At 48.8% G+C, this 22903-nt stretch overlaps 1 protein-coding gene across 2 annotated transcripts in view; it reads left to right on the top strand.

The window, feature by feature from the left end:
* Window positions 1-22903, top strand: part of WNT11 (Wnt family member 11) — a 202979-nt gene that overhangs the window by 15003 nt on the left and 165073 nt on the right. The window contains exon 1 of one of the 2 annotated variants that reach the window (XM_082246173.1): window positions 22280-22750. The exons of the other annotated variant lie outside the window; for it this stretch is intronic. The gene's annotated coding sequence lies outside the window, so the exon portion shown is untranslated. Of the gene's footprint in view, window positions 1-22279; window positions 22751-22903 lie in introns of those variants that run through there. 2 annotated transcript variants of the gene reach the window in all.

Raw genomic sequence — 22903 nt, 5'->3', positions numbered from 1 at the left:
GGAGCCAAACACAGGCATTGTGGTGTCAACCTGGGGAAATTTATAGCTTTTAGGTATGATCACTCATTCAGCTCTGATGTGTTCTGCCCCATAATAGCTAGGTCATCTCCCAATTGAGATCATCATCTAATGTCTACAGGTGCCTTTGGACTTAGGGTGTAATTATAACCATAGCAGATCAAGCAAATGCTGTGGGGCCCATAGTTATCAGCCTACACAGTAATTGTTTAGGGGCAATTATATTTTCTTGTCTACACTGGTATAAAATGAGCGTCTATATTGCTCTTTAGCATTGCTATAAAAGTAATTAGTATTCTGTATCAAGAGATGAATTGCCTAAGAGATGGAGCTCATGGAGACAAGGGGCCCTTTTATATGGTTATTGGTTTTGCTACAGGGCCCCATCACACATAATTATGACTTTGCTTCAGACAATAAAATGAGATCAAGCAGTGTGGATCTCCAATCTCTGATAATCAATGGCTCGTCTTTTAAAGCTGTTGGACTTTCAAAAGCAGTCAAGGTTAGCAAATATAATATTGGTGGGATTAAAAATGCATTGAACATTACTGAGGTTGAAGAATAGGAAATGTAGATGTTGAGAGAACCGCAGCGAATGTGCTGCATGAATATGACAGATCTTTCAATGGCACCAAAACATGAATGTTCGTCGATTCCATTTTTATGGTTTTAAAGCTGTGCCTACAAACAAGGGCATAGCGTGGTTGTCAGCGCATGGGGCAAGGCATGTAATTTGTGCCTTCTAACCCGGGGACTTTTAGCATTCCCTGAGGCCCTTCCACTAGTACAGTAGTACTGACCTAATCTGACCTACCTGATCCCTACACTGGCCACTCCACTGACCTACCTGATTCCTACACTGACCTACCTGATTCCTAAACGGGTTACTACACTGACCTACCTGATTCCTACACTGACCTACCTTATTCCTACACTGACAACTATACTGGCCTATCTGATTCCCACACTGGCCACTACACTGATCTACCTGATTCCTACACTGGCCAATACATTGGCCTACCAGATTTCTCCACTGGCCACTACACTGACCTACCTGATTCCTACACTGGCCACTACACTGACCTACCAGATTTCTCCACTGGCCACTACAATGACCTACCTGATTCCTACACTGGCCATTACACTAACCTACCTGATTCCTACCCTGGCCACTACACTGACCTACCTGATTCCTCCACTGGCCACTACACTGACCTACCTGATTCCTACACTGACCTACCTGGTTCCTACACTGACCTACCTGATTCCTACATTGGCCACTACACTGACATACCGGATTCCTACACTGACCTACCTGATTCCTACATTGATCACTACACTGGCCTACCTGATTCCTACGCTGACCACTACACTGACCTACCTAATTCCTGCTCTGGCAACTACACTGACCTACCTGATTCCTACACTGACCACTACACTGACCTACCTGATTCCTACCCTGGCCACTACACTGACCTACCTGATTTCTACACTGGCCACTACACTGACCTACCTGATTCCTCCACTGGCCACTACACTGACCTACCTTATTCCTACACTGGTCGCTTCACTGACCTACCTGATTCCTACACTGACCTACCTGATCCCTACACTGGCCACTCCACTGACCTACCTGATTCTTACACTGACCTACCTGCTTCCTAAATGGGCCACTACACTGACCTACCTGATTCCTAGACTAGCCTCTAAACTGACCTACCTGATTCCTACACTGACCTACCTGATACCTAAACGGGTTACTACACTGACCTACCTGATTTCTACACTGACCTACCTTATTCCTACACTGACAACTATACTGGCCTATCTGATTCCCACACTGGCCACTACACTGATCTACCTGATTCCTACACTGGCCACTACATTGGCCTACCAGATTTCTCTACTGGCCACTACACTGACCTACCTGATTCCTACACTGGCCACTACACTGACCTACCTGATTCCTACACTGGTCGCTACACTGACCTACCAGATTTCTCCACTGGCCACTACAATGACCTACCTGATTCCTACACTGGCTACTACACTGACCTACCTGATTCCTACCCTGGCCACTACACTGACCTACCTGATTCCTACACTGGCCACTACACTGACCTACCTGATTCCTACACTGGTCGCTACACTGACCTACCTGATTCCTACACTGACCTACCTGGTTCCTACACTTACCTACCTGATTCCTACATTGGCCACTACACTAACATATTGGATTCCTACACTGACCTACCTGATTCCTACATTGATCACTACACTGACCTACCTGATTCCTGCTCTGGCAACTACACTGACTTACCTGATTCCTACACTGACCACTACACTGACCTACCTGATTCCTACCCTGGCCACTACACTGACCTACCTGATTCCTACACTGGCCACTACACTGACCTACCTGATTCCTCCACTGGCCACTACACTGACCTACCTGATTCCTACACTGGTCGCTACACTTACCTACCTGATTCCTACACTGACCTACCTGGTTCCTACACTTACCTACCTGATTCCTACATTGGCCACTACACTGACATACCGGATTCCTACACTGACCTACCTGATTCCTACATTGATCACTACACTGGCCTACCTGATTCCTGCTCTGGCAACTACACTGACCAACCTGATTCCTACACTGACCACTACACTGACCTACCTGATTCCTACACTGACCGCTACACTGACCTACCTAATTCCTACACTGACCTACCTGACCACTGCACTGAACTACCTGACCACTACACTGACCTACCTGTCCCCCACACTGACCTACCTGATCACTACACTGACCTACCTGCCCCCTATGCTAACCTACAGTACCTGCCGCTACACTGACTACCTTACTCCTACACTGACCTACACTGGCCCCTACACTGACCTACCTGACCCCTACACTGACCTACCTGGCCCCTACAATTACCTACCTGACTTCTACACTGACCTATCTGACCCCTACACTGACCTACCTGACCACTACACTAACCTACCTACACTGACATACCTGACTTCTACACTGACCTACCTGACCCCTACACTAACCTACTTGACCATTACACTGAGGTACCTGACCCCTACACTGACCTACCTGACCCCTACACTTACCTACCTGATTTCTACTTCCTAAACTGCTCCCACTCCTCCCCCACCAAAACATAAATGTTCATCAACCTACACTGACCTACCTGATTCCTATACTGGCCACTACTCTGACCTACCGGATTTCTCCACTGGCCACTACACTGACCTACCTGATTCCTACAATGGCCACTACACTGACCTACCTGATTTTTACACTGACCACTACACTGATCTACCTGATTCCTGCACTGACCTACCTGATTTCTATACTGAACACTATACTGGTCTATTTGATTCCCACGCTGGCCAATACACTGACCTACCTGATTCCTGCACTGGCAACTACACTGACCTACCTGATTCCTACACTGACCACTACACTGACCTACCTGATTCGTACACTAACCTACCTGACCACTACACTGACCTACCTGATTTCTACTTCCTAAACTGCTCACACTCCTCCCCCACCAAAACATAAATGTTCATCAAGTCCATTTTTACGCTTTTAAAGCTGTGCCCATAAACAAGGACGTAGCGTGGGTTGTCAGCGCCCCGGGCAAGGCAAGTGATTTGCACCCCCTAACCCGGGGACATTTAGCATTCCCTGAGGCCCTTCCACTAGTACAGTAGTACTGACCTACACTGACCTACCTGATTCCTATACTGGCCACTACTCTGACCTACCAGATTTCTCCACTGACCACTACACTGATCTACCTGATTCCTGCACTGACCACTACACTGACCTACCTGTTTCCTACACTGGCCACTACACTGACTTACCTGGTTCCTACACTGACCTACCTGATTCCTACACTGGCCACTACACTGACCTACTGGATTCCTACACTGACCTACCGGATTTCTATACTGACCACTTAACTGGTCTATTTGATTCCCACGCTGGCCAATACACTGACCTACCTTATTCCTGCACTTGCAACTACACTGACCTACCTGATTCCTACACTGACCACTACTTTGACCTACCTGATTCCTACACTAACCTACCTGACCACTACACTGACCTACCTGATCACTACACTGACCTACCTACCCCTACATTGACCTACCTGATCACTACACTGACCTACCTGCCCCCTGTGCTGACCTACAGTACCTGCCCCCTACACTGACCTACCTGACCCCTACACTGACCTGCCTGCCCCCTACACTGACCTAACTGACCCCTACACTAGTCTACCTGGCACCTACACTGACCTGCCTGCCCCCTACACTGACCTACCTCACTCCTGCACTGACCTACCTGACCCCTACCCTGACTTACCTAACCAATACACTAACCTACCTACACTGACCTACCTGACCCCTACACTGACCTACATGACCCCTACACTGACCTGCCTGACCCCTACACTAACCTACCTGACCATTACACTGACCTATCTGCTCACTACACTGACCTACCTGACCCCTACACTGACCTACCTGATTCCTACTTCCTACACTAATCACAGTCCCCCCCCCCCCTCACCCCACACCACACAGAACGATGTGGATCAGTGGATCCATCATCCTCCTTACCTCTCCATGGCCTCCGTCATCCATCTGTTTAGTGCTCTTCCCAGCATCAGGACAGCCCAATATTGTTTAGAAGTCCTGCCACCCACCCGCTTCTCGGATCCCCCGCCAGAAGGTCAGCCAACAGTCACTGCACCTCTCCCATCTGCAATGAGCACTGCCCCTTCCCCTCCGCTGTTCTCACACACAGGCCGCACCAGTGGGATCCAGAGGGACAGGCTGGACCAAAGGAGTCTTGGGCGGGTTGGAATAGGGTGCCACAGAGAGAAATGCCCTGCTCCCTCATTGGAAGTGAAGGTGCCAAGGGAGGCAATAAGCTGCAGCACAGACCCTTGGGACAGCAGAGGAATAATTTGGTGCCCCCCCAAATGTTGCGCCCGGGGCGAGATGACCGACTGCCCCACCATGCTACGCCACTGCCCATAAATGTATTACAGGCATTTAATGAATGTGTGATTTCAAATATACGTACTTGTAAGAGGGTAGAAATGAAGTGCATCGAAACCCCAATATTTTGCAGCTCACCAGTCCCTAGCTCACCAGTCCCTAGATATGGTGGTTTTCTTTATTCTTCAAGGCTTCCTTGTTTTTATCTGGTGATCCTGCTGATAACTTTCTGCCTGCCATAGGGTGGCAACACTTTGTACTGTATCTAAAGTAGGGTTGTCATCCTAGGGCAGGACATACTTAAGGACTACAGAGCACCTTGCCCCTCTCTTCATCTCCATAGAATGTGGGGGGTTCAGGAGTTAATAGCTTGTTTTGCCTAGGGGAGAGGAGAAACAATTTTACTTACCTAATACTCTACTCCCCCAGCAGATGGCACTCCCCAACCCTTTGAGCGGGGACTGTCCCTTGTTTCAGCCCACTTTTTCTTTGTCATTCGGAAATATTTTGGTGCTGCAAACTCTTTGATCCTTGCTTACCATTGAAAATTTGTGGTCAAATGGTACAAAGCTCAGTACTGGCTCGGGTACCTTGGCTCTTCTGGGAAAAGTTAGCCAGGGCTTTTTTTCAGTGGGAACGCAGGGTAACGTGGGTCCAGCACCTCCAGCATTGGATGTATGTAATGGCAAAAGGTGCTGAAGTGTGCTAAATTGGTGTTAGCCTCTAGAGGATCTGTTGTTGCTGAGGGAAATCTATTGTTGCTGGTGGGGGAATCTATTGTCACTGGTGAGGGATCTATTGTTAATGGGTGGTCATTTTTGCTATCAGGGATCTAGTGTTGAGGGAGAGGTCTGTTGTTGCTGGCTACTGGAGGGTCTTTTAATGCTGGCTGCTCGGTGATCTATTGTTGCTGGTGGACAAATCTTCTTGGGGGCCTATTTTTGCTGGGGGGGGTATTTTGTTGCAAGGAGGGTCTATTATTGCTGGGGGTTATTTTGTTGCGGGGGGGTCTACTGTTGCTGGAGTGGATTTTTGCTGCTGGCAGACAAATCCTCTCAGGGGTGTATTTTGCTGGGGGGGGGGGGGGGTGTACTGTTGCTGGGGTGGATCTTTGCTGCTGGGTGACAAATCCTCTCAGGGGTATATTTTTGCTGGGGTGGAGCTATTGTTGTTAGAGGTATTTTGTTGCAGAGGTGGCTATTGTTGCTGGGGGGGGGGGGGGGGGCTATTGTTGTTGTCTACAGGGGATCTTTTTTACTGCTTTTCTTGTTATAAATAACAAATTCAACACAAAGCACCACAAAACTATACTTGTTTCTGTATTCTGTATTCTCTAAAATGGGCGATAGGAGGTGGAACAAAGAAACGGTGCTCGGAGGTGGGTGTGGGGTGGAGATAAGGGGTGACTCAAAAGGATGGAGTACCTGCACCCAATGGAAAAGATCATCCAGTGCCCAGGGCAAAGATGCCAAATTGTAAGCTTATTGGGAGGAGGGGGAGAGAGAGCAGCACCCACCTCCTCCCAGCTCTCTCCTCCTCTCCTTGCTGATTCCAGCTCCGGGCTGACAGAAGTAGTGATGCTGCTGTCATTACTCCTGTCAGCCTTATAGTAAAAGGAACTTGCGCTCCCCCATCGCTACAATACAGGCTGCACCCCGGGCAGCTTCCCCTTCTGCCTACCCCTTTTCCCAGCCCTACCTATTACCTGAGAAAAAAGGCCCTGAAGTTAGCATTGCTATTGTTCCATAAATGTGTGTGTTATAAGGTTGATATGCCTTTGGAATGATAACTCTTGCAGTAAATGCTTTTTTAAATAATAGTAGGTGTTTCATAATAATAATAATAATCATCTGGACGCTGAATACCCCACTGGGAAGTGCCGGTCAGGAAATTTTTATGCAGCAGTGACAGCTGCTTTGATGAGTTTAAAACTAGGGAAAGGTGCACATGGGCAGCACAATACAAAAAACAAAGTTTTTTTTTTTTCTTTTATGGAGCTCTGTGGTCAAAACCCTGTGAACAAAAAAAGTGAAACTGGAGCACAGTATTAGACCAACCTCCAAAGAGCAGAGGCCTTAACCTCTGAACCCCTCAGAAAGCAAGGCTCCTGACAGGGGCAAGGTAACCTGTTTCTTAGAAACCTGCCAAAGGCAAACAACTGGACCTCATAGCAGTCCAGAGCTTGGATAGAGAGAGTGAGTACCTTAGCCTGGGATGTCAATACCCACTCAAAACAGAGTGCTGAGAGACTGAGCCAACTTGGGCCTCTCTTATGCGGGGACCTGGGGAAGTTCTGACCCATCGGTGGGGTGTCTGTGCCCACACCAGGGCTCACAGGACTGAGACGCTAAAAGTTCTCCTGCTGTGCTGGAACACAAGGCTGGAGAGACTGCTGCCATGTGGGTGTCTACACCAGAGGAGAGAGACTGAACCCTCTGGATCTGACTTCAGAGGACTGCAGACTGCAATGTGATCTGGACCAGATTTCTGTGTACTAGGAGGGGTGAACTGACCATCTGTGTTTATCTCAACATTGTCACAGTTAAGGCAAAATAGACTGTTCCTGTTCAGCAGCCCACAATGCATTTACTGTACACACCTAAAGGGACAGCTACAGGTGCATCACCTACAGAAGGGCCCCAATGAAAGCTAGCCAACATTAAGATTTAGGTGCCAGGTACTAGGCAGTCACTTTCAGGGCTACAGCTGCTTGTGGCCGATTTTCTGAGAACTGTTTTAGAGTAGTAGCATACTAATGCTTAAGTTACCCGGGTAAAGCAGCTTTCAACCCTTTAGTCAGGTGTGTCAGTGATGACTAAGCAGTTTTCAGATTTGAGGCAGAATAGAAAACTCATCACCACTAGCGGCACCTGCGGGGGGTAAGCGCTACACACGCATGCAGTGTAAGTGCCTGTGATAAATACTGTATGTGCATAAAATAAAAGTCTTTTCTGCCAGTATTAAATTTGTTCTGGACTTGCCATAAGAGGCAAGTGGAAGAAAAGCAATGATGTGACCTAGTCCTGATGAAACTCAGTGGGGTCCCAAATCCATGGTGCTTTTCCAGCACCCCTGGGATACCACCTCCTTTCGCCTCCCAGTCTCTGACCAAATAAATGCAGTCCCACTCTTACCAGAAAGGCATCAGCGTTTAGGCAGAATCCTGCATGCAACCAGAGATGAGTCTGGAAACCAGGCCAGATTCAGCTTAGGAGGAAAGGATCCCTCCCACAGTAGCCACCTTATTAGATCAAGAATTACTGACTGATTAATTACCTCCAGGGTTGCCGAGCTGTTCGTTTCCCCACAACTGCTCCAGTGGTCCAGGGGTTGGAAATCCCAGCTTCTTTATCTCTTCTCCATCAGCACATCTGAAATGGACCAGATGGATTCTATTTGGTCAGTACCGTCAATGTGCTGGCACTTACCAGTCAGAACCAATCTGGTCCATGCTGAAAGTGCTGATGGAGAAGAGCAGGGATTTTTAATCCCTGGACCACTGGAGTGGCTGCGGGAGTGCTGACAGCTCGGCAACCCTGGAGGTAAGTACAGCTGTGATCAGGGTGGTGGCAAGGGTGTCCATGTATGTTCACCTTTACATTTTTTTCTCTAAAGGTGAACAAATCCTTTCAAGCAAAACTTTTTTGTTGAGGTTTGTTAAAGAGGTTGTAAACCCACCTCACAAACTTTTACCTATAGGTAAGCCTATATTAAGGCTTACCTATAGGTGCTATAAATATCTCCTAAACTTGCACCGTTTAGGAGATATTTAGAGTGCCTACTGCCGATGACGTCATCGGCGCAGGCGCTCTGAAGGAACGGCCACCTGTGCCGTTCCTTCAGAGCTCAGTGCCGTGAACGGCGGCTCCAGCGCGCATGCGCGGGAGTGATGTAATCGCGCCTCCGGCCAATCAGATGGCCGGAGGACGCGAACCCGGAAGCAGGATGGCCGGACATGTCGCCGTCCTGTTGCTGAGGTGGCGGCGCAGCGGGGGCTTCGTTTTAAGGTAAGTACTGCATAATGAGCTAGTATGCGATGTATACTAGCTCATTATGCCTTTTTCTTTACAGGGCTTTTTTTTCCTCGTTTTTTTGGGGGGAGTTTACTTCCTCTTTAAGAGTGGAGAGGGATTAGAACACCTGTCAGTATTTATTGCTGTATGTTCCCCCATTAGGGAGATTCACCCTCTCATGTTGTCCTTTTTCCTGTTACAACCGAAAGTAAAAGTGAAAAAAAATCCCAAATTTTGGGTTGGCTCCAAAACAGGAATAGAAGGAAAACCTTTCAATGAGGACACTTTTTCTGGTGGGATTTTATCTCAACCCCCGGTCATGTTAAATAAAGGGGCAGGGATAGGGGTAGGCCATGGCCATATTTGGTCAAAGATATCTGCCCCTTTATTTTTATTTAGCTGCAGGGACTAGGAGATGTAATTTTCAGTGAGTGCAGTGACTAGAATGGACTTGTCCATTAGCTGGCTTTTTTTTCTTTCAAATATTGGAAAAAGAATTTACCCGCACTATGGATACTGTATACCTGTGCAATAAATAACTTAAAAGAGAAGTATGGCATTTTTATTTAAGATTCATACTTGCCCTACCTGTCCCCCGCCGGCTCCAACACTGAGAACCGAACGTCACTGCTCTCTGCTCTGCCCCCCCCCATCTGCCCCCTGATTGGAGCGCTGGGCTGTGGAGGGGGCAGGAGCTGCCGGGTGTCGGTCCAGGCATGACTTCATTGTCATGATCTTGCCCGAGCCTGGACCGGCTCTGTGATGTCAAAATTGCCTGGTCATGAAGGGGGTAAATCTTCCCTCAGGTCAACTAGTTATTATCTACATACATATTACATAGATAAATATTAAGACAAAAAAACTTTAAAAAAAAGTTTTGCCTAGAGATACACTCTTTGCATTAATGTAAAAAAACCTTTCACCACCTGTCCCCTTTCCCCAAGCCCTAAACTTAGGTAACCAGGTTTTTAAAATGAAATCCGGGGACATATTTTTTTATTGGCAAATAGCACAGGACTGCATAATGCACAGAATGCTGGACACAGGAGTGCATAATACACAGAGCGCTGGATACAGGACTGCATAATACACAGAGCGCTGGGCACAGGATGGCATAATACACAGAGCACTGGGTACAGGACTACATAGTACACAGAGCACTGGGCACAGGACTGCATAATACACAGAGCGTTGGGCACAGGACTTCATAATAATCAGAGCGCTGGGAACAGGACTACATAATACACAGAGCGCTGGGCACAGGACTGCATAATACACAGAGCGCTGGGCACAGGACTGTATAATACAGAGAGCGTTGGGCACAGGACTACATAATAATCAGAGCACTGGGCACAGGACTGCATAATATACAGAGCGTTGGGCACAGGACTACATAATATACAGGAGGGTGTTAGGCATAGAGTGCAGAGCTCAGAGGTTTGCTATGCACAGAGGAAACTTCTGCCCCACATACATAGCTCACCTCTGCACCCTTCTCTCACAGATTATCTCTGCAGTTCCCTCTCCCCCACAACAGCTAAACCCTCCAAACTCTCCTGTGTACAAACAGACCCCGCCACCTCCCCATCTGCTCCCCTCCCACCACCCCCCCCCCCCCCCATCTGCTCCCCTCCCCTTCTCAGTCCTCCACACAGTCAATTTTTGGCTCTGCCTCTCCTCCACTGAACAGCAGCAGGAGTGGCAGTGAGGGGGTGTCTACATCTGAGCCACCAGGCTGTTTCTCAGCCAGCATGGGATGCCCTGTCTACATTAATCCGTCCCTGAATCCGGGGACAAAACCGGGGATAGACTTGGACCGGGGACAGTGTCCTCAAACCGGGGACTGTCCCCGGAAACTGGGGACGTCTGGTCACCCTACCCTAAACACTTACCTGTCTCATCTCTCACACCAGTTCTGTCCCTATCTGCAGCAGCGCTGCTCTCTCTTCCTGGTCTCATAGGATACACAGCTGCTATCAGTCAAATTCTGGGAGGAGGGAGTGGGGGGCATGGCAGAGCTATGCCGTGTGTGTCTATGGACACACACAGCCCAGCTCAGGAACACGTCCGCACAGGTGGCCCTTCAGCACATGGCTTGCTATGGGGCCACCCAGATGAAGAAGATGTGAGTAGTGCTGGCAGGGGACTCCAGAATGTGCAGTTCTGTGCAAAATTGTTGCACAGAGCAGGTAAGCATACCCTCTTTTTTATTTTAGGACAAATACCTTTATAAAAAAAAGTATTCATGACTCAAAGCACAATTGCCATATTTTAATACAGGGCCCTCTCCTGGTAGGGTGGGAGGTGTGCAGGATTAATATACCTCTTGCAAATAGAGCAGGGGTCTCCAAACTTCCTATACAAAGAGCCAGTTTACTGTCCTTTAGGCTTTAGGGGGCCATGCTGTGGCCAGTGGGAGAAGAAAATGTCCTAACGTCAGTGGGAATAAAAAATGCCTCATCATTGGTATCGGGGGATGAATAGTGCCCTATCATTTGTAGCAATGGGGGGAATAGGGCCTATTGGTGGTATCAATAGGAGGAATAGTGCCCATCATTGGTATCAATGGGAAGAATAGTGCCCCATCATTGGTGTCAATGGAAGGAATAGTGCCCCATCATCGGTGTCAGTGGGAGAAATAGTGCCTCATCATTGGTGTCAGTGGAAAGAATAGTGCCCCATCACTGGTATAAATGGGAGGACTAGTGCTCCATCAATGGTGTCAATGAGAGGAATAGTGCTCCATTGTTGTTACCAGTGACAGGAACTATGCCCCATCATTGGTATCAATGGGAGGAATACTGTACCATCCAGAGGCATAACTAGAACCTTCTGGCCCCAGTGCAAGAAACCATGAAGGGCCCCCCGACCCCGGGGCGACCCAGCCCCATGCGTCACCCCTGTACACCTGGATAGGATGGGCGGCATACCGAGGAACTCCTGCAGCAGAGAAGGGATTGGATCCTCTATATGCCGCCCCGCTGCCCCTCCTATCCAGGTGTACAGGGGTGAGGAATGGACCCCCTGGAGCATGGGGTTGGAAGGAGTCGCAGCGGTGGTGGTAGTGATGGGGGGATGCAATGGGATCAGTGGCAGCGGTGGTGGGGGGGGGGATGAGATCAGTGGCAGCTGTGGTGGGATGGGATGAGTGGCAGCAGTGATGGGATGGGATGAGTGGCAGCGGTGGTGGGATGAGTGTCAGTGGTGGTGGGATGGGATGAGTGGCAGCAGTGATGGGATGGGATGAGTGGCAGCACTGATGGGATGGGATGAGTGGCAGCACTGATGGGATGAGTAGCAGCGGTGTTGGGATGGGATGAGTGGCAGCGGTGGTGGGATGGGATGAGTGGCAGCAGTGGTGGTGGGATAGGATGAGTGGCAGCAGTGGTGGTGGGATGGGATGGGATGGGTGGCAGCAGTTGTGGTGAAGGGCGTGGGATTAGTGGCAGTGAGGGGGGATGGGATTAGTGGCAGCGGTGGTGATTGAGGGGGGTGGCAGCAATGGCAGTGAAGGGGGTGGGATTAGTGGCAGCGGTGGCAGAGAGGGGGGTGGCACAAGTGGCAGAGAGGGGGGATGGATTAGTGGCAGTGGTGGCGCCATTCCCCGCTCACCACCACCACAGATCTCATCACTATCCTCCATCACCTCTGTTGTAGAGGTGATGGGGAAATAGGGATTAGATCTGTGGTGGTGGGGGGGGGGATTACTAAGAGTCAGAGGTGGTGGAGGATGGGATCCGGTGCACTGACATTTGGAAGTTACTTACTTAGTCACGTGTCTCCTTGCAGAGGGCAGAGCTGCTCCCCCTTTCAATCTATCTGTGTCAGCTGGTCAGCTGACCCTGTCATTTTCCAACTCCACCTCCGCACATAGATTGGCCTCTCTCTATGGAGAGGATAGGTGGGGCAGTCCAGGCTCCAGTGAAAAGGATGCTGCTTAGCTCAGCCCCCCCCGCAGCGAACGGCCAGCCCCCCCCCCTCCCCGCACGGTGGAATGGATGGGCAGGGCGGTGAGCTCCTAAACAGCAGCACAGCCAAAACGGGCGGGCGGGCCCCACAAGGTGGGAGAACGGGGGTAAGCGGGCCCCCCTTCAGTAGCAGAACTCCAGGGCCAAGTTGCAAGTGTGACTGCTGTGCCCTTGGTAGTTCTGCCACTGGTACCATCATTGGTGTTAGTGGGAGGAATAATGCCCCATCATAGGTATCAATGGGAGGAATAATGCCCCATAATCAGTTTCAGTGGGATGAATAGTGGCCCATCATTGATGTCAATGGGAGGACTAGTGCCCCATCAATGGTATCAATGAGAGGAATAGTGCCCCATTGTTGGTACCAGTGACAGGAACTACACCCCATCATTGGTATCAATGGGAGAAATACTGTACCATCATTGGTGTCCATGGAAGGAATATTGCTCCATCATTGGTATCAATGGGAGGAATATAGCCCCATTGTTGGTATCAATGGGAAGAATAGTGCCCATAATCAGTGTCAGTGGGAGGAATAGTGGCCCATCATTGGTGTCAATGGGAGGAATAGTGCCCCATCATCTATGTCAGTGGGAGAATTAGTGTTCCATCATTGGTGTCAGTTGGAAGAATAGTGCCCCATCATTGGTATCAATGGGAAGAATAGTGCCCCATCATTGGTATCAATGAGAGAAATAGAGTCCCATCATTGATGCCAGTGGGATGAATAATGCCCCATCATTGGTTTCAGTGGCATGAATAGCGCCCCGTCATTGTTATCAATGGGAGGACTAGTGCCCCATCAATGGTGTCAGTGAGAGGAATAGTGCCCCATCAATGGTGCCAGTGACTGGAACTACACCCCATAACTGGTATCAATGGGGGGAATAGTGCCCCATCATTGGGATCAGTGGGAGAAATTGTGTACAGTCATTGGTGTCAGTGGGAGGAATAGTGCTCCATCATTGGTATCAATGGGAGGAATAGAGCCGCATCGTTGGTATCAATGGGAAGAATAATGCCCCATCATTGGTATCAATGGGAGGAATAGAGCCGCATCGTTGGTATCAATGGGAAGAATAATGCCCCATCATTGGTGTCAGTGGGATGAATAGTGGCCCATCATTGATGTCAATGGGAGGACTAGTGCCCCATCAATGGTATCAGTGAGAGGAATAGTGCCCCATTGTTGGTACCAGTGACAGGAACTACACCCCATCATTGGTATCAATGGGAGAAATACTGTACCATCATTGGTGTCCATGGGAGGAATATTGCTCCATCATTGGTATCAATGGGAGGAATATAGCCCCATTGTTGGTATCAATGGGAAGAATAGTGCCCATAATCAGTGTCAGTGGGAGGAATAGTGGCCCATCATTGGTGTCAATAGGAGGAATAGTGCCCCATCATCTATGTCAGTGGGAGAATTAGTGTTCCATCATTGGTGTCAGTTGGAAGAATAGTGCCCCATCATTGGTATCAATGGGAAGAATAGTGCCCCATCATTGGTATCAATGAGAGAAATAGAGTCCCATCATTGATGCCAGTGGGATGAATAATGCCCCATCATTGGTTTCAGTGGCATGAATAGCGCCCCGTCATTGTTATCAATGGGAGGACTAGTGCCCCATCAATGGTGTCAGTGAGAGGAATAGTGCCCCATCAATGGTGCCAGTGACTGGAACTACACCCCATAACTGGTATCAATGGGGGGAATAGTGCCCCATCATTGGGATCAGTGGGAGAAATAGTGTACCGTCATTGGTGTCAGTGGGAGGAATAGTGCTCCATCATTGGTGTCAGTGGAAGGAATAGTGCTCCATCATTGCTGTCAGTGGGAGGAGTAGTGTCCCATCATTCAGCTTCGGGTGTGGCTGCTGGAAGGTTCTCTGGCTGTGTGTCTGGAGCTGCTGCAGGTGATCTGTGTAAGAGGGTGTGAGGTGAAATCCCTCCCAGCTCTCCTGGCCCCCTTCTGGGGAGGCCATGGAGGCCAGCAGGGCCTCTCCTGCTGGAGGCTCTCAGACATCCCCTGGGCGGATGGATGGCACCCCTGCTCCTGTGCAGCCCGTGGTTGGTGATCTCTCTGCACCTGGTGAGGATGAAGATGCTGGATCCATTCGGGAGCGAGTGGTGGCCGGGATCAAAGTCCTCAATAAGGAGAGAGACAAGCTCTACAAGCTTAGAGCGGATTTAAAGCGCCTGAGAAAGCAGCGTGAAGGCTTGTTCAGCAAGAACCGCGGATCCATGGATTCAGAGGTCCAATTAGCGAAAGTCCGTGTGGATCATCAAGAAACTATCGTGGCCATGATGGAAGGCAGGGATGGTCCCTTCAGGGAGAAGTTTTGCAATGAACGGAGGTTTGCAAAGATGGAGGTGGAGGAGGAGACCCCCGGTTCTGACCCCCTTCCCCCTCAAGGTGAGGTAAGCAGCCCATTGCCATCTCAGGGCTCAGGAGGCATGTTGAAAGTTATACAGGTAATGGAGTCTCCAATGCAGGAAGATCAGCTGGTGTTTGGTGATGTGGAAGACTTACCTGAGAGTGTGCCTGATAAAATAAAGCATATAAAGCCCCAGCTTACAGATAAAACAGTTTTTGTGCCTTTTAGCACCTTGCCTAGTGATGGGTTTCCTAATGACACTCAGGGTGATTCCCCTATGCTCAGCAATGTTGTGCCTGCTGCTGATGTCTCTAAACAGGAAAAGTTGTGTTTAAAAAATGACATTTCTGCTGAAGAACCACAAAACCCAGAAGAGCCGATTAACCCCCCTTCTGCTGAGCTTAAAACTATTTCAGTCACTGTTGAACAGGACTCTACAGCGCAGCAGCAGGAAACATCTGGTACTGCATCAGAAACAGTTATCCCTAATAACATTGCAGGCATGGTGGATCCCACCATTATATGTGGAACTGATAATGCTGCTTGTTTAGGCCAAGCTGGTAAAAATAATAATAGTAGTGTACCTGATAATGTGACATCAGTGTGGGGTCTTGGCCCTAATAAGCCTACATTTGCACAGGTGGTAAGCTGTGCTCCTGGCAATATCACCAAGCCAGGGTTACAATCAAGGAGGAGCTCTGCTTCTAATCAGGGTTTTCCCTCGCGGGCTGCCACTATGAGCACCATTGGATCTGGTATTGGATCTATGGCTTCTGCTGGGGGTCCAAGGCGGAACGTAGTCCTCCTTAAATGGGAAGGTGGTGCAGTCCCTCTAGCAAGGCGTATGGTGGTGGACCTGATCTTAGATATGGGTTTTGGGGCTAATGACCTATATGCCCTGATACATGTGGCTGGAAGCCGGGAATACACAGTTAGTTTCACCAGACCAGAGGGTCTTGACTTGTTCTGGGAACGATATATGGCTCGGTGCAGGTCAAGACCCGAATGGGAAGGTCTGGTGCCAGTGGCAGTTTCCCAAAGGTCAACAGTGAAGAAAATTACTATTGTCCTTACAAATGAGAGTGTTCCTGCTCGGGACTTAGAGGTCTGGTTGAGAAATTATGGGGATGTTTTGACCAGGCCGGATAAAATTCATGATGAGCGTGGCATCTGGACCGGGGGTTGGTCGGTAACGGTCAGGTTGGCTAGGGATGGGAATGTTGTCCGTCACCTGCCCTCCTCTGCCTTTATAGGGAGGGATAGGATGACCATTTTTTATCCCGGTCAGCCAAAACTGTGTCACCGCTGTGGAGAAAAGGGGCATTTTAGCTCCTCTTGTTCAGCTCTGATCTGTTCAGTGTGTCGGGGGCAGGGTCATGTGGCCAGGGACTGCACCCAGGCGATAAGGTGCAACCTGTGCCTGCGCCTTGGCCACCCCTACAGCCGATGTCCTGAAGCCTGGCATAATATGGATAGAGAGGTGATAGATGATCTGTTAAGGCTGGACAGGATGGAGGATGAGGCCCCTGTTGTACCACCCTCCTCTGCGGTGACTGACCCCCCTGGTCTTGTGCAGGATCCCTCCCTAGTCCCTGTGCCCACCCCTCCTGTATCTGTAAGTTTTCCTTCTGTGTCTGTCCCTGTGTCCCCCCAGCCTACTGTACCGGCTCCTCTTGTGTCAGAATCTGCCAAGTCTGTGCCCCCTGAGTCAGTTATTCCCGATCAGTCTTCCCTTCCTAAGTGTGACCTTAAAGAAGCCCCCCACCCACCAGGAGTGGTAGAGGGTACCAAAAAGGGTGCTGCTGCGGCTTCCTCTGTAAAGAAGTCTTCTGTGAAGACTTCAAAGAAGAAGAAGAAAACAAGAGATGAAAGCATCTCTGAATCTGACCTTCAGTACCTGGAGGAGAGAAGGAAGGTTGTGAGGCGGAAGAGACAGACGGTGAGGACGGAACAGGGACAGGATGCCTCAGTGACTGTCTCCAACCGTTCTAGGGCTTCTGCTTGGGATATCTCCTCATCTGGGGATTCTTCTGAGCAGAATTCAGAAATTGAAATGGAGTTGGAGGAGGCTTCAAGGAAGAGAGAGGCTTCTGGTGATGAGCAGCAGAGGGGAGCTAAGAAGCAATCCACCCAATAACCCAAATGGCGGTTCCCCCTCCGTTAAAAGTGGTGACAATAAATGTCGCCAGCATTAAGTCGGTAAGAGCTCGTTCTATGGCCTTATTTTTGTTCAGCCAATTAGATGCTGAAATTTTATTTTTGCAGGAGACTAGGCTCACCTCCTTGGCAGATATTCATATGGCCAAGAGAGAGTGGAGGTATGGTCCATCTTACTGGTCTCTTGCGGCCGAGCCTTACGGCGGGGTGGCGGTGTTGTTTAAAACCGGCATGGTAACTGTCCGGCGGGTTATTGAGGTGGAGATTGGGAGATGTATGGTCTTAGACGTTCTTGTGGGAGGGCAGGACCTGCGCCTAATTAATATCTATGGGCCGCACACAAAGTGGGACAGGAAATGCCTTTTTACAAGGATCAAGCCATTTCTTTTTACATCCCGGCAAGTGGTTTTTGGAGGTGACTTTAATACTGTGACTAGGCCCAAGGACAGGAAGGACTTCAATGACCGGCTGGGATATGATAGCGTTTTTTTAAATAGTATGGTTAGGGATGCTGGTCTTGTGGATGTGCACATTAAGCACCTCCCGGATGACACAGGGTTCACCTTTCATCGAGGTAATAGTCAGAGTAGGATAGATAGGTTTTTTTTGAAGGAGGCCTCTGCTTTCTCACCCCCAGTGGTGCAGGCGGTGGAGTTCTCTGATCACTGTATGCTATCTGTGGTCTTGAATGCTTCAGATTTCCCTCAGAGGGGCAAAGGCATCTGGAGATTAAATTCGACTCTCCTTGAGGAAGAACATGTTAGACAATCCTTTGAGGAATTCTTTCAGGCACAGGTGACCATCCTGGACTTTTGTAGCAGCAAGGCTGAGTGGTGGGAGCTGACCAAAAAGAGGATTGCTGGATTCTTCAGGGGCCTAGCCAATAAAAAACAGTTTAATAGATACATGACCTACCAACGTTTGCGGAGGAAGCTGGATATTCTTGTCTCGAGAGGAGGAGATCCTGGGGCAATCTCTGAAGTGAAAATCCTCCTCAGGAAGTGTCAATATGACCGGCATACCTCTTTGGTTCTGGAGCGGGACTATGGGAAATACCACTCGCCTGACCCTTACCAGAACTGCAAACAGGGTGTAGCTGTTAAGATGGTCGTTGGCCTTAAGGATAGTACAGGTTCCTTGACAAAGTCCAGGTCAGGGATCCTGGAGGTCGTGAGGTCTTTTTATGCTGAACTTCTTGGGAGGAAGGAGCTTGACCGAGACAAGATGGAAAGCTTTTTGGACTCTATTCCAGGTCTAAATGGTGGAGATGTCCCTTTGATGAATTTGACAGAAGAGATCACAGTTGAAGAGGTGACGAGGGCAATTGAACAGCTTGCCATCAAGAAGTCACCTGGACCGGATGGTCTGACGGCTGAGTTTTACAAAGCCTTTAAGTCTATTCTGGCCCCACATTTGGTAGAGATTTTTAACAGTTGTCTTGCTGAGGGGGTGCTTCCCCCTTCCATGAGACACTCAGCTGTGATTCTTCTTTCAAAAGGTAAAGATCCTTCGATGATTGAGAATTGGCGCCCCATCAGCCTTCTCAATATCCATAGAAAGGTGCTGGCGAAGATACTTTTCTGGCGCCTATCGGCAGTAGCAGAGTCTTTGCTTTCTCGCCATCAGCACTGTTCGATCCAGGGTAGGAGCACCTTCACAGCGGTTTTAGCTGTCCGGGAGGCCTTGGAGCAGTGCAGGGCTGCAGGCTGGGGAAAGTATCTACTGGCATTGGATCAGGCAAAGGCTTTCGATCGTGTCAACCATGAGTACCTGTGGTTGCTCTTTAGTAAGTACGGTCTGCCGGGTGGTTTTGTCGATTGGTTAAAAGTTTTGTATAAGGGGGCAGAAAGCTTCCCTCTTGTTAATGGTTGGGTTGGACAGTCCTTTGAGGTTGGTTCTGGGGTGCGCCAGGGTTGTCCGCTGAGTCCCCTGCTCTATGTGTTTGCAATCGACCCCTTCATCAGGAGGCTAGAGAGCAGCATGTTGTGTGGGGTACCAGTGGGAATCCCGGGTGAGCCGCCTTTGAGGGTTGTTGCCTATGCGGATGATGTGTCAGTGATTGTCACTGGGACAGATGAAGCGGAGGAGGTGGTCTCTCTGACATCACGGTACTCTGAAGCATCAGGCTCCAAGATCAATCAGGAAAAGAGTGACGTTTTTTGGATGGGAAAGGAAGGTGAGGGGTTTGATCTCCCGGACACTTTTCCAGTGCCCCAGGAAAAAATTAAGATATTAGGCATTGAATTTGGACCTGGCGATTATGGCCTCAAAAACTGGGAGGGCAGGCTGGAAGTTGCCAATACTAAGGTGGTCAGCTGGAAGAGATGGAAGTTATCTCTGAGGGAAAGGGTTGATCTGATTAAGACTTACCTGATACCGATCTTCTTGTATGTCAGCCCTGTCTGCATCTTGCCAGTGTCTCTCTATGCTAGGATCTATAGTGTGTTCTTCCAGATGCTGTGGGGGAACAGACTGAACCCCATCAAGAGGAATGTCACCTATCTATCCAGGAGGGAGGGTGGCTTAGGTATGGTCAACCCCGTTCTTTTCTTTTCACTGCTATTTCTCAAGTTTAACATTGGTAGTATGCTTGCAGTGGAACCTCCTGGATGGGCAGGCATGTTTAGATCTTGGTTTAGGCCTTTTCTGCGACTTTGGGAAGAAGGTGGCCAAGTGAAGAATCTCAGGGGTCATCGTGGTCAGCTCCCAGCCTATGTCGCTCCGTGTCTGAAGTTGCTGCGGCAGTGGCGACTGTCGGCTGAAGATCTCAGATCCGCTCCGAGGAAAGTCCTTATGAGCCGAGTCTTGAGTGAAGTCTTTCATGACCCACTGGCCTTAAGGGATTGCCCAGGCCCAATTTTGAGGGAAGGGTTAAGATTGATTAATTTGGCTAGAGTCCCCCTTAAATTCAGGGATCTGGCCTGGTTGTGCTTCCACGGGAGGCTCTATGTTCGGGGCAATTTGAAATTCCGCAGTGGGATGGATCGTGGTTGTCCTCGGGAGGAATGTGCAGGTGAGGAGGAGACTATGGACCATTTTCTGCTTCGTTGCCCTTTTAACATAGAGGTATACAAACAGGTTGGGCGGGCCCTCGGTGTTCCTTTCCTCTCCAGGCTGGGTTATGCTGAGTGGGTGTACGGAGCATTCAATACTGGTGGGGGCTTTTGTTTGGATACACTTTTTTTAGTTAGTTTAGTAGTCCGTTATTACACATGGAACGCACGGTGTCAGGTCACCCTTCGGCGTAAAATCCTTCCTGTTCAGGTGGTGGTGTGTGACATTCTGCATGAGGTGGGGAAGATTCGGGCGCTTGAGAGAGACAAGTGGGGTCAGAGGGCTTGGCTGAAGGCGTGGAGGGGTTTCAAGCCTCCCTGACTGCCAGGAGTCTCTTTCCCGGGTGTGGCTTTCTGTCTCTTATCACCCTAGATTTTTTCTTAATGCTCAGTTTTTGATAAATGGCTGCATACATAGGTGATGGGTTGTGCCTCTTAGGCCCTCTCTGCTGCTTTATGTAAATAGTTTTCTAAGAATGTTGGAAGTGGATTATGTATATATTGTATATATTCTGCACATGGATGTGAATTCCTTTGTTTTTTTTTGTTGGAATATTGTACTATAGTTCTGTTTTTTACTTTTGTATAAAATATGTTGCTTGATTCTTTTCAATAAAAGATCAATAGTGCTCCATCATTGGTATCAATGGGAGGAATAGAGCCGCATTGTTGGTATCAATGGGAAGAATAATGCCCCATCATTGGTATCAACGGGAGGAATAGTGCCCCTTCATTGGTATCAGTGGGAGAAACAGTGTACCATCATTTGTGTCAGTGGGAGGAATAGTGTTCTATCATTAGTATTAATGGGAGGAATAGAGCTGCATCATTGGTATCAATGGGAAGAATTCAGTGTCAATGGGAGGAAAAAGTGAAATAGAGCAACACTTCCTCCTACACCTTCATGATTATGAAGATACATAGAAACTTGATAGATAAACAACTATATAGACAATTTTGAGGATTTAAAAAAACTAAAAAAATATTTTGCCTGGCGATACACTTTAATAAAACGTTCACCATGGTGCATGCATAGTCCTCAGACTATAAACTGATGTAAAAGTGGAACATCTCTTTAGGAAATGTTGCAAAAATGTTACAAAAAAGTTTCCTAGCCTCCAATTATATGTGCCATATTTCACCCCGGAGCCCCTCTTGCGATTCCTTTGTAGGGAGGTAGGTATGCCATTGTATTTGCAGGATAGAGCTGCACCTCCCTCCTCCCAGCACCCCATGCCAGCTTCTCTGTGCACCTTCATGAATATGAAAATACATATTAGCTTGATGAATTAATAATTATATAGATACATATTATATGGCATATTATAAAGATACATACATTTAAAAAACAAGTTTTGCTTAATAGGAGATACAGTTTAATAAAAAGGTTTTCCTTAGAGATACAAAAAAGTATAGATAGATATAAAAAGTTTGCTATGGGGTGTACATAGTTGATGTAATAGTGGAACATCCCTTTAAGAAATGTTGCAAAAAGTTAAAAAAGAAAGAATCCTAGCCTCCCAGCACCATTGCCATATTTTCGCCCAGGCAGAGCCCCCTCCTGCAGATCCTTGGTAGGGTGGGAGGTTTGGAGGATTCTGCTCCTCTTGCAGCACTTCATCCTGCACCTCCCTCCCTCCCTCCTCACTCCAGTCCAGTGCAGCAGTGCAGTGCAGCTCCTCTGTCCACCCCAGTGCAGGAGGAGGTGGAGGAGGAGGAGGAGGAGGACAGCTCCCTGAATACATCAAACACCGCTTGTCCCTGTTTGAAGCTGCAAATCCGGAGCACTTTGTTATGCTAATGAAGTCTGACATCACTTGTGTGATCAAAGCCAATGACACGGAATATAAGCAGGTTGTGGAGTGGTGAGGGGCAGAGCAGCCTCTAGCTGGCAGTATCCTCCAGGACTTCGCACAGGCACCAGCACCTTCTTCTCCAGGACTGTACAGTGCGCTGATCTCCCATGGATGATCATCTGTGTGATCAACACTTCTTCTCCTTCTCCTGACACCCAGCACCAGGGATATTACACTGCAGCCTGCACTCTGTCTGGGACCAGGACAGGGAACAATTACAGGGATTCTGCTTTGGCTGGACAACTTACTCTCAGCTCACACATCATGGTGAGTGCTGCTGGCATCTGTGCATGCAAAGAAGGGGGTGATGGCTTGTGGGGCTCCTGTCCTTCATAGGGATCAACTCTGTCTGTGTGGACATTGGACTTATCTGAAGTTTTCACTTTATGTTCTAGAGAGGGGAGAAGAGAAGAGGGGAGA

This window comes from Pelophylax lessonae (assembly GCF_965119305.1).
Source record: "Pelophylax lessonae genome assembly, chromosome: 2".
NCBI classification, from domain to species: domain Eukaryota; kingdom Metazoa; phylum Chordata; class Amphibia; order Anura; family Ranidae; genus Pelophylax; species Pelophylax lessonae.
The sequence above is the reverse complement of the archived record's forward strand: the minus strand, read 5'-3'. Positions and strand labels throughout refer to the sequence as shown.